Source organism: Salmo salar, chromosome ssa01, assembly GCF_905237065.1.
Source record: "Salmo salar chromosome ssa01, Ssal_v3.1, whole genome shotgun sequence".
Classification (NCBI taxonomy): Eukaryota; Metazoa; Chordata; class Actinopteri; order Salmoniformes; family Salmonidae; genus Salmo; species Salmo salar.
Genome location: NC_059442.1, coordinates 145,611,612 through 145,626,424, shown reverse-complemented (window position 1 = coordinate 145,626,424; position 14,813 = coordinate 145,611,612). Strand labels below are relative to the sequence as shown.

At 38.3% G+C, this 14,813-nt stretch overlaps 1 protein-coding gene and 2 long non-coding RNA genes across 3 annotated transcripts in view; all 3 read left to right on the top strand.

The window, feature by feature from the left end:
* LOC106567246 (NMDA receptor synaptonuclear signaling and neuronal migration factor) overlaps positions 1 to 14,813 on the top strand; it is a 196,573-nt gene that overhangs the window by 62,137 nt on the left and 119,623 nt on the right.
* LOC123725556 (uncharacterized) lies at positions 5,588 to 6,285 on the top strand. The gene is made up of 3 exons (XR_006758073.1): positions 5,588 to 5,613; positions 5,797 to 5,894; positions 6,107 to 6,285. It is a non-coding gene; the product is annotated as an uncharacterized lncRNA (long non-coding RNA).
* On the top strand, positions 11,006 to 11,979 carry LOC123725552 (uncharacterized). Its single transcript, XR_006758067.1, has 4 exons — positions 11,006 to 11,107; positions 11,201 to 11,225; positions 11,326 to 11,369; positions 11,758 to 11,979. It is a non-coding gene; the product is annotated as an uncharacterized lncRNA (long non-coding RNA).

Sequence of the window (14,813 nt, the reverse complement as noted above, 5' to 3'; positions counted from 1 at the left end):
TACTCTGACTGGAAGAAAACATAGTAACCAAACAGACATGGACTGCTGATCTGCCAATTTCTCATTTGGGAGAAGCATTAGTCACCTCCATTACAAAGCTATAAAAGTCGTAAAGTGAAAAAGTTCAAACAAGAAACTATCCATCAAATTGTCCAACTTCAAATAAACCCAACAGGTAGCAACTGAACTCATTTGATCATGTCAATGTGTGTGAAGCAAAGGTTTTGAGAATATGAAAAATAATATTAATGTCACTGATGGAGTGCTGAGGCTTAGAGTGGTTACACCAGAAGTTAATGGTTATAGTAGAGGAAGGTATATAGTGTGAGCAATTGCTTGGAATAAAGTTTAGTGAGTTAATTATATGTGGAAGGGGATTGATATGGGGGGAGGCATGATTATGGATGGGGGGGGGTTGAGGTTTGTAATAAAATACTTTAGGGAGAAGTAAAGTTTATGGGCCGATTACCAGTGTCCTGCTCTAGCAGTAAAGAACGTATAGTTTGGTACAGATATGGAGAAGGAGAGTAGCCTATGAGGAACAGTTAAATATCAGTGCTTGTGTGAAACTGTTTTTGTCTAATGCAGCTGTATTGATCCTTCGAGAATAAACAAGTTAAGTTTAACAATGTTTTTTTAGTTTTTTTACTTGAGAATGTGTCCCATTGTTGTAGTGATGTTGCTGTTAAGCTACTGCATATTTACATTTGCTTTGCTTATTTGTGTGTATAGTTTAAAGTAATTCCTTGAAAAGTCAAACAAGTTTTTTTTGACTGTAATTAATCACAGTGGAGTTTCATATTTGGATAGCTGTGCCAGAAGCTACTCATATTTTTCAGGAAGTTTGGGAAGTAGGTGGGACCACATGGGACAGTCCTTAGTGGTAGCTTAAAATATGGCATTGCTTTTCTTCAGTCACTAGTGATCTGTCAGCAACATCACACGTGAGTCTCCATATCCCCCTATGCGGGTTTTTTTCTGTGTCCCACCAAACAACATCAGTTTTCTCTCATGACAATCTAGTGTGGAGTTACTTCACTGGACGGAAGAAAAAGTGAAAATATGTTTTGTTATATCTTCTATTTGAGAGTATTCAATTATTTTTAGTTTTGGATCAATATGTTTTAACTGATTTTAAGTTTTGGTAATATGTTATTTAATGTATGCTTTATAATCTTGTTCTAAGTATGTAGGAGCCTTTATGCCCCTCCAGTAATCTTTGAAAAATGTCTCACTAAGTTGTTTTTACTCTTGTTCAAAGATGTTGCCGGTGTTGCGGTAAAAGAAAGTGTGCAGGTAATATTACAAAATGGCACTTCATTAATTATCCAGCTCAACAGCTATTGATTTATTTTAGGTATAAAAGTATTTTTTTGATGACAGATTTGTATACCACTTTTCGCAACTAATATAGAGGACAATGTTAAAGTGATTATTTTATTAATCAATGTATTTAGGTTGCAAATAGAGAGACGAGGAAGTGATATCACATACAAATATGAATAAGATATAACTACAATTTAATTTTTATAATAATCCCACTATTGTATTTTCCTCTGGGCACTCAATGAAGCCACACCTGTTACTATGTAATTGTGAGTCACCAGAAGGCACAGAGTGCAATTTAAGAATAACGCATCCCAACCCTATAAGAACAGTGGATTACAAGCAGGGTGTTGCAGTTCAAGTTGTTGTGGAATGAGTTAAAAAGTGGAACAAGACCAGATCTCAGCGTGTAATTCTACAGAAACAGAGAAGATAAAACGAACAAAACCTCAAAACCTAGTGATGCTTCGGGAAGACTTAATGTGGGTGGTAAGTGACTGTTTTACAGTACTCCAAAGCACATGTTTACCAGGAAAGTAACTTAATTTGTTAATTAGACTTCATAAATTACTTTCACAATTTATTAACAGATCAATTGAAAATGCTTCAGTGTTCATGTGGAGAAGATCGGGAATTACCTCAATCTTCGAGTGAGGCCAAGGTGGCACCTCATGCTACTTTTTATCTGGAACAATGGTTACTCACACTTTAATAAACAACCCCTACAAAAGACAATGTCTGTGTGGGGAGAGTGGCAGAAGAGGAACTGCAAGAGGAAGAGGCAGCAGTGCTGGAGAGATCTTCATCACCTGTGCTGTGGAGCTGGTGGTAGAGGGTGAAGATACTGTGACATCGATAGCATAGTGAACCCCTCGGTATCACTATAGATGGTGAGGAAGACTAGTGCCCATCAATTTCTGTGTTTTTAAATGTGTCAATCTTCTGTTGGTCTATTGTTGTATTGCAATTACTAGGTATATTATTATTTTATACATATCAATGTTTTAATTATTTCAGTTGTAAATCCTCCAGGAGCTGACTAGTTCCCCATCAGCGTTCAAAGTTTAATCATAACTGGCCAGGGGGAGTACAAGCAGCAAATTACATCCCAAGAAAGAGGTGAGAACATTGGTTAAGTTTAAGATGCAAGTGAAAATATTATCATGACAATCTCTGTCCTGTGTATTACTGTATTAACAAGACTAAAACGTGTATAATTCTTGTACATACTGTGTATATCATTGTTTTATTTACTTTGGTTGTAAATCTCCTGGAGCCACCAGTTCCATCCCACTTGGAGAGTGGATAGTGTCAGTAAGTAGTATAACTACACAAGGAGAAGGTGTATTAAATAAACATGGTTATTGGGAGCTAAGCTTTGTCTGGAAATACATCAAAGCAAGTGCCTACATTCAGATACTGTTTTTGAGAGTGATGTCCCTTTTTCCCTTTCAGAATCCGGTCTCAGAGATTCCCTTCTACCAATATACCAGTCTTCGTGCTGTTGTCATAGTTATCATTCTGCTGATGGAATTTGTTCTGTGTCTTCTCTGGTATAGACTTGGTACAGATGCCTTCTCATACTCTACGCCACAACATTAAGGGCTGCACGAAACTTCATTTGATTGAAATGAGAATCGCAGCAGGAAATGCAGACTTGCAGTGCATTTGAGCATTAAAAATGCCTCTCATGTTTGTAATTTCTTGCTTTGAAATGTCAGACTTGATTTTGCCCGAAAAGAAATGTATCAACCCCACCAAAAATATCCATTAATTATCATCCACATAATAATTCACATTTCCTTTTGCTGAAGAATTAATTTCCTGCTGTAGCAAACTGAGTCAAATTAAGATCCTACATCTGTTTGTTGTTCCGAAGGCTTTTGTCATGTCTTTTATTAGCTATACAACCTGGCGGTATGATTTGTTTTCATCATACTTTTATCTCTGAAGTTGATCCACAAGGCAATGTCACTTTCGGAGATAAGAGTGGTCCATTTTTTCATAAATATTTACTCTGTGCATGTTTTTATATTATCTGTTTAGAATGTACTGGTGAATATAGTGTCTTGACCAAGACCCAACTAAGCTGCAATATGAGTGTGTAGAATAATGCTCTTTACTCCCACTGCTTGTTAATGTATTTTATATTATGCAAAGTTTCTTGTAGATGAGTTTATATGTCTAAAATACAGCTATTTTATTAGCATTTAATTTTTTCTTCTCATGGATGTTGTGCTTTTCCCAGTGGAAATAAAGGTTGTACAGTATATTGTAAATCTTTAAATGTTTAATTTATTTGGAAGTTGAGGGAGCCGCACTCTGAGAGGAGACAGCATTGTGTTTAGATTGAGACAGCAGTTGAGTTTCAAAGGTCTTCAACGATCTTCAGCGGTCCGATGACTCATGATGTTCACTGTTGTACATGAGATTTAGCAGAGTGTGTCGGAGTCTGTTTGTCACGTAGATGTGACCACAGTGAGGGTACTGATATGCAGGTACACTTCTATTTCTGGAGATGAGAAGGCACCAACATCACCCCTGCAAACAACACCGCAAACGGCTTAGCAATACATATCTTCATACTGTATGAAGCTCATGTCTATATCCATCAATAGAAATGACTTGTCAGAGAACATGAAGAGGTGTGGAAAGACACAGTAATGGAATTGTGGTGATGATCTAGGCTGAGATGTGCTAAGCAATGAGCCATTGTGCAACTGGTCCCCTAACACTCTGTCCCACAGCCCTCAAACCCAGATGGATGAGAAAAACATCTATCATTCAACAATTTAAATAAATAACATGCCTGTTGAATAATTTCTGGATATATTGCAAGATTCACATAAAAAAATGTCCAACCTTTAAAAAGAAACTGAAGTGCGTCCAACAAGGAGTTTATGTCAATGTTATCCAGCACTATCCAGTACTCTTACAGAAATGTTATTTATTTGAGAAACAATCCATAACCTTTCCACCTGTGGTTTACCAAAAATGTGAAACAATTTATTGGTGGTGATGAAATAAAAAACAACAAAAATATATTTGGATTCCTGTTTTCCATTTCTTCAATGCTTGGATTTGCTTCCCAAGAAAACGAAGTTCCCAAAACACCAGCAAAGTAATGTCGATCCATGTATGCAATCCAAACCAAAAATTAGTTGGCACAGACTGTTTACTCTGACTGGAAATATGTATTATGTAAACTAAATAGACATGGATCAATGTATCTGCCATTTCCTCATTTGGAGAAGGCATTAGTCACCTCCATTACAAAGCTATGAAAGTCATGGGGTGAAAAAAGCTCAAACAAGAAACTATCCATCAAATTGTCCAACTTCAAATAAACCCAATAGATCAGTAACTGAACTCATTTGATCATGTCAATGTGTGTGTTGTTTTGGGTTTTGAGAATATGAAAATATACATATTAATGTCACTGATGGAATGATAAGGTTTAGAGGGTCTACACCAGAAGTGAATGGTTATAGGAGGAAGGTATATAGTGTGAGCAATTAAGCTTGGAATGTGTTTAGTGCAGGGAAGTAATTACATGTAGGAAGGCATTGATAAGGGGGAGAGTCATGGATTAGTGATGGAGGGGGGTTGAGGTCAGGTCAGGTCACTTTAGGGAGAAGTAAAAGTATATGGCCCGTATCACTAGTGTCCTGCCTAGCAGTAAAGAACGATGTTTGTACAGATATGGAGAAGGAGACTCCAGCCTATGAGGAACAGTTAAATATCAGTGCTTGTGTGAAACTGTTTTTGTCTAATGCAGCTGTATTGATCCTCTGGGAAGAATAAACAAGGTTAAGCTTTCATAATGTCTTTTTCAGTTTTTTTTACTCTGAGAATTAGAACCTAACAGTTGTTAAGGTGATGTTGCTTTTAAGTTTCCCTGCATATTTAGTTTTGGTTTTGTTTATTTGTGTGTGTATAGTTTAAAGTAACTCTGAAAAGTCAACAAGTTTATTTGATCAATTAATCACATGAGTTCTCATATTTGAAATAGCTGTGCTGTAGTTACCTATATTTTCAGGAAGTTTAATGTAGGGTGGACCAGACATGGACAGCTCCTTAGTGGTCAATGAAAATAAGGACATTTTCTTCAGCGTCACTAATGATCTGTCACAACATCGAGACGTGAGTCTCCATATCCTCCTCTGTAGGTTTTTCTGTGTCCTACCAAGCACACATCAGTTTTCTACATGACAATCTTTGTGTGGAGTTCACTTCACTGACGGAAGAACGTGGGAAAATAGTCTTTGTCTTATATTCTTCTCATTTGTGAGTATTCAATTATTTTAGTCTTTGGATCAATATCTGTTTACACTGATTTTAAGTTTTGATAATATGTTACTTAATGTACTGTATGCTTTATAACTTGTTCTAAGTATGTATGAGCCTTTATTATGTCTTATAGTAAGGCTTGTAAAATGTCTCACTAAGTTGTTTTTACCTTGTTCGAAGATGTTGCCGGAGTTGCGGTAAAAGAAAGTTGTGCAGGTACATATTACCAAATGGCACTTCATTAATTGTCCAGCTCAACAGCTATTGATTTATTTCAGGTATAAAAGTATTTTTTGATGACAGATTTGTACACTACTTTTCAACAACTAATATAGAGTAGCACAATGCTAAAAAGTGCATTATCTTTATTAATCAATGTATTTAGTTGCAAATAGAGAGACGAGGAAGTGATACTCTACATACAAATACGTTCTGAATCAAGATTCTTATCACTCACAATTTCATAGATTCCCTCTATTTCTCTAAACAGATTCGGTTCCCACTCCCACTATTGTATTTTCCCCTGATTACATCAATGTAGCTACACCTGTTACAGTACGCTGTGAGTCACCAGAAGGCACAGAGTGCATTTTCTACAGAGATCACGACCCCAAACCTATAAGAACAGTGGATTACAAGCAGGGTGCTTGCCAGTTCAAGTTGTTATGGAATGAGTTCAAAAGTGGAACAAGACTGAAGTAGATCTCAGCTGTGTAATTCTACAGAACAGAGAAGATAAAACGATCAAAACCTCAAAACCTAGTGATGCCTCGAAGACTTAATGTGGGTGGTAAGTGACTGTTTTACAGTACTCCAAAGCACATGTTTACCAGAGTACACTTCCCACTTGTTAATTGACTTCATAAATTACTTTCTACGATTTACTAACAGATCCAATTGGAATGCCCAGTGTCCATGTGGAGAAGATCGAATTACCTCAATCTTGATGTGAGTGCAAGGCTGGCACCTCATGCTACTTTTATCTGAACAATGGTGACTCACACTTCAAAAAACTACCCTACAAAGACAATGTCTGTGTGGGGGAGAGTGGCAGAAGAGGAACTGCAGAGGAAGAGGAGCAGTGCTGGAGAGATCTTCATCACCTGTGCTGTGGAGCTGTTGGTAGAGGGTGAAGATACTGTGACATCACAGCGTAGTGAATCCCTCGGTATCACCATAGATGGTGAGGAAGACTAGAGCCCATCAATTTCTGTGATTTCAAATGTGTCAGTCTACTGTTGGTCTATTTGTTGTATTGCAAGAATAATATATTATTGTACACATATCAATGTTTTAATTATTTCAGTTGCAAATCCTCCAGGAGCTACTAGTTCCCCATCAGCGTTCAGTTTAATCATAACTGGTCAGGAGGAGACAAGCAGCAATGTCACAGCCCAAGGAAGAGGTGAGTAACATTGTTTTGGTTTAAATTAACTGTTAATAGTCCTAAGAACTTCAAATTGCAAGTTTAGTGAATGACTCTGCTTCTAAATGTACAACTATTGATACGTTTCTGACATCTCTAACCTGTTAAGTATCTCGATAGTCACTGTTAGTAAAGCTAATTTGCACAAACATTCTAGTCATTGTAAGGTCAGGTTATACTGTACAGATGACTCACTGTGTTGAGCCTTCATTCAGTTTTCTTCAGGTCCAGTGTTCCTCGTCATCATCAGTCTGGGTGCTGGTTTCCTTTTCCTGGTTCTGCTAGCTGGGTCTGTGCTGTGTGTTCTCCAACGCAATTGTGGTGCGTGCTTTCAGATAGGTTTAGTCATAACACATTCTTATTATGTTCCAAATGCTACTTTGAGTTATTTTCAAAATTTCTAAATTATCTCTATGCATACTTTGAAGGGGTTCAATGCAGGCCTGTAAATACTGGGTAAGACTGGTGTATTCATTTTAGATTCACAATATATTTTCTTTATTCATGCACAGCTATATCTTTCTGACTGTACTGCATTGTCTCGACAGAAGCCCACCTGAGCAGCAAGACCAAACCCCACCTTGTGTCTGTGAGTATGAGAGTTAGCTAAACCACCACTGCCTTTATCTTCTTTTTGTTCAGTGTTTTATTTTCCCTCATTCTCTCATTTTAAACAGATTCTGTCATCACAAAGCCGTCTAGGGATGAGGTGAGTTGGTTTGAACCAGTGCAGTGTGAAGTAGCCTAATATGCACTTTACTACCACGATATCAAGTAATATTGCCAATAGCACCAATTACAACCCTACTGTGCACACAGCTCAAAAGTGACTTGAGCTCTCTCTTACAGGAAGAGGACAGTAGTCTGCAATACGCTACTGTGACATCTACCAGTGACCAAGCTAGTCTTCAATATGCAACAGTGACATCTACCGGTAACCAAGTTGGACCTGGGCGCACCAAGATCAAGTTTGAAAAAGCTGGAGAGTACGCCTCTTAGCAGAATCATAGAAGAAGAAACATTTACTGGATTACATGTTTTGCTATAGTTTACAGATTACAATCCTATCTTTTTTTCTTCGTATTGGATCACAATTTACTCATAGTCCAAAAACAAATCCTGCCACAATAACAAAGACTAAAGATATCTACTCCTTTCTGAAAACAAGCAGCTTCAACTATTTGCATTTTAGGTCAATATAAATAAATTAAAAATAAACTGTCTGAAATATAAAATAAATATTTTCCTAAATTGAGTTACCCAATGTAGTCAGCAGTCACCAATCAGTAGTCACCAATCTATTTCACTCCTTGGACAAGAGTCAAGAGAGACTCAAATCCACAAGAGGGTAGAACACATGTCAAACTTTGCTTGTTACATCTCTACATCTCTCTCCTTTTCTGATCTCTCGCTCTTTACATCTCTCTTTTAAACATGTCTGGAGTATATTAGTTTTCAGTGGTGGAAAATGGTACCCAACTGTCATACTTAAGTAAAAGTAAAGATACCTGAATAGAAAATGACTCAAGTAAAAATGAAAGTATTTGGTTTAATATATTTCTTAAGTATCAAAAGAGAAAGTATAACTAATTTCAAATTCCTTATATTAAGCAAACCAGAATGCACCATTTTCTTTTTTTCTTATTTTTTACGGAAGGCCTTGGGACCACTTCCACACTCAGCTATCATTTACAAACAAATCATGTCAGTTTAGTGAGTCCGCCAGATCAGAAGCAGTAGGGATGACCAGGGATGTTCGGTTGATAAGTGCGTGAATTTGACTATTTTCCTGTCCTACTAAGCATTCAAAATGTAGCTAGTACTTTTGGGTGTCAATGAAAATGTATGGAGTAAAAATTACACTGTTTTCTAAAGTAATGTAGTTAACTAAAAGTAAAAGAAGTCGAAAATATGAATAGTAAAGTATAGATACCCAAAAAACGACTTAAGTATTACTTTAAAGTGCATTGTTTTACTTAGGCTTTACACCACTGTTGGTTGAAAAAAATATGTTTTGTTATTATCACGGTTCACTTACAGTATTTGCCTTTACGCTTCCACCTGATGATACACTACCTCCACATTTCTCTCCCTGCTTCCTGATTTACAGATCTGCTACTCTATGGACCCCACCTCTTCCTGTAGTCTGTCAACATCTGTTCCTCTCAGAACAATTTCATTCTCACACTGGGCTATAAATAGATGTGCAAAGGTTTTACGATAGGATTCATTTAAACAAGTATACTTGATGCGTGTGTAAATAAACACCTTTCTTGATTTATAAGTAAATTATTCATGTGCAAAGCTTCAACTAGAGACTAATGAAACCCACATGATAATTGCAACATTTAAATCATATTTCAAATCATTTTTTTTCTTACAAGTGGTTCCTGCCAGTTAGGCCTGGTTAGGCCCAACCAAATCTCGAAACCCAGAACAAAATCTTGCATGAACATAACTCTTATAACGCCTGTGTTCCCGACAGACAAAAACATGTTTGTTACTGATCTTAGGACAGAATAGGCCCACCCAGATCAGTCTTATCTACACCTGCAATTGGAGCACATTACAAACCTATGACAGCTATAGGTATGAAAGTGGATATGACAATTATGCACCATCACAGAAGGGTCATAGGTGGGAGCTATTGTTTCACCATAAAAGGAGAGAGGAGAGACACAAAATACAGTGTGTCACTCTCACACTCACTACTATGGCATTGCCTGAGTCATTATCTACAGCCAACAGCTCCTGTGTATATTTCAAAAAAACATTTTTGAGAGCATGTGAAAACAGTCGACCCCGAAAGCAAATCTCATTTCCATATATCCTGTTTCACTTCTCTCTGCATTATGCATAATAACAGGTGGCAGGTTTGGGACCTTCAAAGAACTCCTAACCATGATCCAATGAATGTGCTGCTGGTGCCTTATGTGTGAGTTATGTATTATTAATAATATAATTATTGTACTGTATAATAAAATGTTAAATAATTTACTTTCATAACAATATCCCTAATTGTACTTTTGGTTGGAATAACAATGAACTACATTGCTTGTAGTCTCTCTTGACCTACAATTAACAGATGCAGGTGCGTTTCTCTTGCTATTTTGTCATTCAACATTAGGAATGCACTTTTGTGATTTGCATGGTTATCAAAGGCTGGGAAATAAATGTTGAGCTCTTAAGAAGTGAATAATCTTGCATTTTGAATTAGTTTTAGAATGGACACAAATCTTAGTTTTTTCACTTTGATGTTATCATTCCTATCTTTCCTCAACTATCTCTCTCTTTCCTCAACTATCTCTCTCTTTCCTCAACTATCTCTCTCTTTCCTCAACTATCTCTCTCTTTCCTCAACTATCTCTCTCTTTCCTCAACTATCTCTCTCTTTCCTCAACTATCTCTCTCTTTCCTCAACTATCTCTCTCTTTCCTCAACTATCTCTCTCTTTCCTCAACTATCTCTCTCTTTCCTCAACTATCTCTCTCTTTCCTCAACTATCTCTCTCTTTCTCTCATCCTTCAAGGGGACAAGGAGAATCAGACAAACACTTGGATTACCCAGGAGAAGAAGCACCAGATCTCAGTAAGCCTGAAGTTTGTGACCCTGACTGAAGTGGTTGAGCTGAGCTGCGAGTCCTCTGCCCTTGTAGAGGGGTCAGCAGTGATTGTTCTATGTGGATTCTAAACTCAAGGAGCTTGGTCGCTCAAATGCCAGCCACAACCAATGCTCCCTCCCAGTTAAGGGGTCAGAGCTGCTTGGGTGGAAGCCAGAGGGCTGTGGTCAAAAGTCACCATCCAGTGTCATTACGAAAAGGACTCACCTCCCAGCAAAAATGTCACAGTGGTGGTGTGGAACACAAGTAAGAAAGATTACATGAGAAATTTAATGCATAGATTCCTGATTTAGGTGATTCATCCATTTGGTCAAAAATACATTTTACTCTGTTACAGACATGCTTGACTAAGTACATCATCGGATGTATGGCCCTGATAGGATTCATGATTCTACCTGCAGTATTCATATTCTACATCACCTGTCTCCTCTCACTGAAAGCAAAGAGTATGTGAACCTGGTATCTAACAGCCTTTTAAACGTATTAGCAAAACCGATCAGACAGAATCACTCATTTATTCCATTGTTTTACTGTCATAGGGAACGGACACCTCGTCATAACAAGGTGAATAGTGTTGGTTGTGTGTTGAACCGCATGATTATGACAGCATACAGAACATACAGTTTAAATGTGAATGCCTGTCTCACCTAACCATGTCTTTCAGATCGCCCAGTGACCAGACATTGCCAGGAGACACTACCGTAACAAGTATGTATGATGCCACAGTGAAGTGTATGCGTGTGTTGGCCTATAATTATAGAGATATTTACCACAGTCCCGTTTTAACAGCACATTTCTGTGGATTCTGTTAACACAGCAAGTGACCCCACAAATCCTGTAGAATCTCCACAGGAAAAGAAGGCAATACCATGACATAATTATGTTTTTATGTAGCTGCCTCACGCTCTTCCTCTACTTTACCACCATAGTGCTTTTTTTTGGTTTTCTGTGCATAAACAGTACAGTGGGCTGGCACACAACACATAAGTATGTTATAAATGAAAAACAGTTGGAATGGTGGTTTATTGAAGGATTTGATGATTTGATGTTTTCTTTCAAATAGTGATTTGTCCTCATCCCTTTGTTGCAATAACAGGAAGGTGAAGATGATTGGTGCTATGCCACCGTGTCCCATGCTGATGCTCCTCCATCCTACTCAGTCAAGTTTGAGGAAGGCCATGACTATGCCACAATGGTCATATACTGACCAGCATGTGCCGACCTGAATGGACATGAAAGGACTTCCACATAGATAGATTGTTTGACTTTAACACCTCCATTTAAATTTTCTTTCCAATAAATCAATTGCACTAATCTATTTGCAATGTAGTTTTGATCATCCAATTTGTCACTTTAAGAGAACAATTAAGTTTTTGTATTCCACCATCCGCTTAATTTCTGTTTGTCTCGTGTGCACCTGTCAGTCCCAGTCGCAGGAAACAGTAACATAGCGCTCGCTACTTTTCGCTGACCAGGCATTCATCTTTGCTTACCTGCCTAATGCTTCTAAATGTAAGCCATTGACTTAAATCAAGAATTACTTACTTAAATTCCACGAGGGTTAAGTCTACTCCAAATGTGCACGGTCCGTGGATGAATTGGCAAGTTTTCAACCCGTTTTCTCACGGTGTGGTGGTTACAAACTACTCCACTACTACCCGTCCGTAGCAATACAAGACACGTTTATACCACTAGATGGCAATGTTGAATCCTGTTTTGCAACAATTTTAAGAGCTCCTCGTAGGCAGGGAAAACCCTTTTTGGACATTTCTGTTATTGGAATAGGCTATCATCAAAATAAATCAATTGTACAATACCATTGGAAATTAATGTTGAAAGTTGCATTTGTGTTCCTAAAATGTAAATTGAAAAGGTATTATCACTGCTTCCTGTTGACAAGCCATTTTGATAAATAGCCTAATGTCAAAACACAGTTTAGAGATTGATTAGACACTAGAGATTAGAGAGTTTAATAGTCAAATCATGCACAGGGTTGCAGATGTAATTACAGGGCACGAGCTCCAACAATGCAGGACAAAGTGAAATAAAATAATACAAATATAAATAAATACATTTTAACAATTTGTCATTGATAAATGTCCATTGGGGTGGGGACAGTGTTAACGTCCATTAGAGGGGATGAGAAATGTCCACAGGAGGGAGCAGCAGGGTGAGTAGGTGACTAGTTGTGACTATTCAGCATAATACATGTCTATTGGGGGAGGGCAGGGTAAAAAAATGTCCTTTGAGGTGGGGGGTAGAAGCCTGATGGTCTGGGGGTAGAAGCTATTGGCCAGTCTTACAGTTTTTACCATGATGCTCCTATACTGCCTGCGTCTGAGTGATAGAACGGGGAGAACAGGCCATGGCTCAGGATGCTGGGGTCCCTGATTATCTTCTTTGCCTTCCAGCGACACTTGGTGTTGTAGGTGTCCAAATCAATAAGCAATATGCAGAAACAGTTCGTTACATACTGAAAACCTAAACCTAAAATCTACTATCTACACATGTGCACCAATTGTAATCATATTACTTGTATTTTTTTAAACGAGCACCTTATAAACTGCACACGCACCCAAACCCTGGTGTTTTGACAAGTGGCAATAAATCACTGATATCAATTAGGTGGGGAGGGATTAAGGTTGGCGCTGTTGAAACTAACACAACTAAAAAACAACACATGGAAACTGGAGATATTTAATTACATCACTGGTTAGAGAACAACATGCAGAAGTCAGAAATCATCTACATTTTAGAGTGAGGCAATTTGATTTGGGGGGTCTCCAAAACAGAAAGAGAAACGCTACACTTATTTCCAATCACTCATAATTGTAGAAGTCAGAAATCATGTCACACCCTGACCTTAGAGAGCCTTTTTTATTCTCTATTTTGTTAGGTCAGGGTGTGACTTGGATGGGCATATCTATGTTTCTATTTCTTTGTTGGCCTAGTATGGTTTCCAATCAGAGGCAGCTGTTCATCGTTGTCTCTGATTGGGGATCATACTTAGGCAGCCTTTCCCACCTGTGATTGTGGGATCTTGTTTGTGTGTAGTTGCTTTCTGCACTGCATATAGCTTTACATTTGTTTTCTGTTGTTTTTTCCCGTTTTCATTTTTATTAAAAAAGAAAATGTACGCCTACCACGCTGCACCTTGGTCCAGTTCTTCAGACGAGCGTAACAAATCAGCTATATTTTGGAGTGAGGCAATTTGATATGGGGGTCTCAAACAGAAAGAGAAACGCTCCACTTATTTTCCAATCACTCATATTGATATCATATTGAAATCAGTTGCACGAGGGGAAGATAAGGTTGCAAGTCCTGTTAAAACTAACACAGATCAAAAACTACACGGAATCTGCTAATAATGTGTTGCCTACAATTTGTAGAAGACAGCTAGCTACATTTTGAAGTGTTGCATTTTTGATTCAAGTGGGTCGCCAACGAGGTAAGTGTAATGCAACACTTTTTCTTTTACCACTTCCATCAATATCATGCTGAAATCAAAAGAACACGGTCAAATGTTTGGGCTGTAGCGTTGTTGGTTAGATGAGAACTTAGAAGGCTTACAGTATTGGCCTATCTATATTTAGGAATGTCGGATGTTGATTTTCGTCAGCGACTTTTATAGAGACCAAGAGATCATGGAGTCCCGAGTGGTGCAGCACAATTGGCCAAGCGTCGTCCAGGTTAGGGGATGGTTTGGCTGACCTGATTTCTTGTCCCACCGTGCTCTAGAGACTCCTTGTGGCGGCCAGGTGCCTTCAAGCTGACTTCAGTCGCCAGCTGGACAGTGTTTCCTCCGACCATTGGTGCGGCTGGTTTCCGGGTTAAGCGAGCAGGGTGGCTTGGCAGGGTCGTGTTTCGAAGGATGCATGGCTCTCGACCTTCGCCTCTCCCGAGTCCGTAACATGGCTGGGGAGAAGTTGGGTGCTTAAACAGAAAATATCTATAACATCCGACTACTAATAAAACCCAATAAATCAGATACTGAACTATTTTTGATCATGTCTCCGTTATGTGTCTCAGTTGGTAGAGCATGGCACTTGCATCACCAGGTTTGTGGGTTTGATTCCCATGGGGGACAAGTATGAATGAAAATGTATGCACTCACTAAGTTGCTCTGGATAAGAGTGTATGATGAAAATGTAT